This window comes from Hermetia illucens, chromosome 1 (genome assembly GCF_905115235.1).
Source record: "Hermetia illucens chromosome 1, iHerIll2.2.curated.20191125, whole genome shotgun sequence".
Classification (NCBI taxonomy): Eukaryota; Metazoa; Arthropoda; class Insecta; order Diptera; family Stratiomyidae; genus Hermetia; species Hermetia illucens.
In genome coordinates this window covers 173,716,676-173,721,200 of record NC_051849.1, presented here as the reverse complement: position 1 = coordinate 173,721,200, position 4,525 = coordinate 173,716,676, and the positions used below count along the sequence as shown (strand labels likewise).

Genomic DNA, 4,525 nt, shown 5'->3' with positions numbered 1-4,525 from the left:
CGAGGAGAACCTCCATAGTGGTGGCACCGAGAGACGCTGTAATCACTTTGGTTTGCCGGCCGTGATGCAATAGGCGCATGCTCCAAAGGCCTAATCAGGGCGATCAGACCCGAGTCTGCACGGGGACTCATCTGAAGTGGCAAATTGGTCACGAAACCTTACCAGGGGTATAATGGTACCATAGGAGCCGGGATAGCTCCTGGACTCTCATACTTCGGGTGAACTCCCGTTGTATGTGAGTACAGCTCGGTTGTTTGCGGTAGACCCCCTAGTGGGAGTTTCATGGTGGTTCTGGTTATGCTCAAGCGAGAAGAGACCTTCGGGACTCGGCGTGGTGTCCCGTTTCAACACGGGTGCCGTACTCCTTAGTTCGGTAGAGATTTAGGTAATTCTTGCATCCACCAGAATGAATGCCAAGCCATGCACTTGGTATAGACTGTTACCGTTGTTGCTTGTCACAGCAGGGCTCTGATTGTGGTCACAAAATCAATCTGTGTCTTAAGAAGACAGTAGGACTAAGTCGTCCAGACAAGTGCTCACGATAAACCCTCAAGGACTTAACCCCCAAAGATGGATTACCGACTTGGTCAAATTTTGTGGCCTCCTATGTCTCCAGACTTAAACCCTCTAATTTTTTTTTTCATGTCCCAGTTCTCAAAGGACAACAAAAATGCCGCTCTGGCGACCCCAGGTTCTTTTACAAGGATTTTTGTCTGCCGGCGAGAGTTCAAATTTCTCCACGTGGCTGCGTGAATCCTTTCAATGTCATCCTTGAGAGTAGACTTGCCACTCCACCATTGTGAATCCAGACCCCGACGAGCCAGTCTGTCAGCCTCCTCATTACCAGCGATGTTTGAGTTGCCCGACACACACATCAGGAATCTTTCGTTCAGACGCAACAGATTCGAATGGTGCGACCCCTCTATTTTTGCCACACACATACTTCTGCTGCCAATGAAATAGCATATATCTCTGCCTGGAATATGGTCGTCATTTTTTCGAGGGGTCGGGCCAGTTCCATAAACGAATTCTCCGAGGACAGCCTGCGCCCAATTCGCCCTCTATGACTGACTCGTCGGTGAAGATTATTGGGTCTATAATCCGAAAACACTCATGGCCACTCATCGACCATTCTTCTCTTTTGATGATTACAACAGTGTATGTCTTTTCGACGAATCTAGAAACCATATGATCGGCCGGCATCAGAGCTACCGGATGGTTGTCAAGGAAATTTCTAGATAGACACATGAACGTATGATTGGCCGCCCTTGCACGCCCCAATGGTATCGAGTCATTGGCTGCTTTCCGTTTCATCTCCAAGTAAATGGTGGGTAAATTTAGGATAACTTCAAGTGCTACAATCGGCGTAATATTCATTGCCCCCGTAAAACTTAGGTAACCAAGCTTCTGAATGTGCGTTAGCAGTTTCCTAATGTTAGCAAAGTTCAGTCTTGGCCACCAGGCGATGCATGCATACATCAAAATCATCCAGTGTATCCGTTTTGGTGAAAGACCTCAGGTCTAACCTATCGCATTCCTTCAGCACCAGAGCAATCTGCAGGATTTGTGATATTGCTGGTGGTGCTTCCATGTTAACTGGAAATCGAAATGTACTCCTAAATACTTGACTGTTTGCGCCAGCTGAATTTCCGCCCCTGCCGAAAAGTTTTATCGGGGAAAGTCGATTTCGGCAGAGCCCCTTTTTGCCGAGACAAGGCAAGTTGAAACTGGGGGTCACCTGGTTTCCTGAGTTCACCGTTTATGGCCACATGTTAACCCCTGTGACCATCCAGCCCTCGGCACGGTAGTTGCACCTTGGCTTCGAGTTTCGATTACCGCTTGGCCTCAGGAGTCACCTCTCGTTTCCTGGAGGATCTTCCTTACTGAGCTCCCTCACTACGCCATGCTAGGTAATCGTCGTGAATGAATGCCTAGCAGGTGTTACATAGTTTCAAAAGCTACATCAAATAAGCAAACTTTTCAAATCACCGAACAAGTTAGCTCAGTAGTTTGTATGAGGGTCCACTTTTTGTGGATGAAAAATAGAAAAATGTCCTACTGCAGTTTAAAACATATGGTTTTTCTTGGGAGTGCCACTCAAAAATCTAATCAAAGAGAATGATTTTAACGAATTCCATCGAATTGCCAATATCTCGAAAATCATCAACTTTTATGATTCAATGTTTTTCTGGATCCTTGTGAGTTGCTCTATCAGCCTTTTAAGTATTATCATTGACTTTTTGGATTGGCATCCTGTATATGCAAAAATTCAGCTGTTGAAGAGTCAGTTTTGTTTCTGACTAAGATTCGGCAGGTTTGACAACCCATCCTTTATCTTTCGGTAGGCCTTTTGGCTGACTGCCCGGCTGTTGCTTTACCGACAATATTCCAAGCATTTACCAAATAAATTAATTGAATCACTGTTTCACATCTTTTGATAAGTACATATTGACCTTATGCAGCAGATGGTTCTGAACTACTATGAAAATATAAACTCATTGGTTGTGCAATAGTTTAGTAAGCGGTATCTATCTTTAACTATCAACTTGCACTTCAGCTTATCAAATCAAGCATGCAATGACTAAGGGAAAATCAACTAGATGCTCAAGTGAAGCATTAAGCAAATAGATGTTAGTTTAAAACTGAGGACGAGTGCCGGTTCTCGTTAGTATGGAAGATACTTTGGTTCTACCTGCGTCGCTAGTCAAACCATAGATCCGTATAAAATGGATTCATCAGTTTTATTTTGGTTGGTGATTGGTGTTATCTCGGCAACTTTTCTTTTCTTCAAAAAGAAATATTCGTATTGGAAGGAACGAGGAGTGGAATACGTGGAGCCTTCGTTTCCCTTGGGAAACTTATCATTCGGTCGGAAACACCTTCTTGATTTCTTCCAAAATATTTACAAACACAAAGGAAAAAGTTCACTCATTGGTGCCTACATTATCTGGAAACCAGTAGCAGTACCCACGGATCTGGATCTTGTTCAAAAAATTTTAGTGAAGGACTTCAACAGTTTTCATGAGCGTGGAATGTATTTAATGAAGAAGACGACCCGCTATCCGCCCATATGTTTTCTTTGGATGGTGAAAAGTGGAAATCCGTACGATCGAAATTATCACCAACTTTCACATCCGGGAAAATGAAATTCATGTTTCCAACCGTTGTGGAAGTAGCAGACCGATTCAATGAAACTTTGGGAGATATTGTGAGGACAGAATCCGTATTGGAAATGAAAGACCTTTTGGCCAGATTCACCACCGATGTTATTGGATCATGTGCTTTTGGTGTCGAATGCAACAGTTTAAAGGATCCCAATGCTAGTTTCCGCTATTATGGCAGGAAAGTGATGGATGAGCCTCATTTAAGTCCAATTATGCAGATCTTAACAATTCAATATCCAGATTTAGCACGCAAACTTCACGTTCGGATTATAGCGAAAGATGTTGAACAATTCTTTATCGAAAGCGTACGGAAAACAATTGATTATCGCGAAAAAAATAATGTTCGAAGAAATGACTTCATGGATTTACTTATTCAGATGAATAAGGAAGAAACTAAAAAGGATGATCATTCGAAGCAGCTAGGGAAGCTTAGGCTAAACGACCTGGCGGCCCAAGCCTTTTTATTCTTCCTCGCTGGCTTTGAAACATCATCCACCACCATGATGTACTGTTTATATGAATTAGCCCTGAATTCTGATATCCAGGAGAAGGCAAGGATGGAGATAAATGCCGTTTTAACCAATCACGACGACAAGTTATCGTACGAGGCAATGCAAGAAATGATATATTTGGAACAAATAATAAATGGTACGCATTTGTTTTAAATTTATATTTTTTTTTCAATATTGAAGATGCATATCTTATAATTCCTAACCAAATATTTCAGAGTCACTTCGAAAATATCCACCCGTTATATTTCTGATAAGGAAAGCTGCCCGCGATTATCCTCTACCCAATTCGAAAGCAGTGATCGAAAAAGGAACGGAAATATTCATTCCTGCATATGGCATACAGCATGATCCTGACGTATATCCGAATCCTGAAGTGTTTGATCCCGAGCGATTCTCAGCAGCTGAAGTGAAACGTCGTCATCCAATGTCGTTTCTGGCTTTCGGCGATGGACCCAGGAACTGTGTTGGATTACGTTTTGGCAAAATGCAAGCAAAAGTTGGTTTAATAGCTTTGATAAAAAATTACCAGTTTGCCCCATGTTCCAAGACAGCGATTCCACTAACTTTTGATCCCATAAAGGGAGTATTAACTCCGCTAGGAGGAATGTATTTAGATGTTCAAAAAGTCTGAAAGCAGTGAGCTGGGTATTTAGGAATGTAGTGTTGTGAACGGTATTGTGTGTAAGTGTCAATACAAATAATAAAGAGCCGTTGAATATAATATCTTTTTTAAACAGATTTGTCAATTACTTTGCATTAGTTTAACTTTTATTTTGAAATTGAAGGATTCCTGCATTCGGTAGCCGCTTGATCGCGGGTCGGATCATAGACCGTGTTAATGCTTTTTAA

General features: G+C 42.3%; 1 pseudogene; it reads left to right on the top strand.

Annotated features, from left to right (window-relative positions):
* Window positions 1–2,669: 2,669 nt before the first annotated feature.
* On the top strand, window positions 2,670–4,312 carry LOC119646758 (annotated as a pseudogene).
* The last annotated feature ends 213 nt before the right edge of the window (window positions 4,313–4,525 follow it).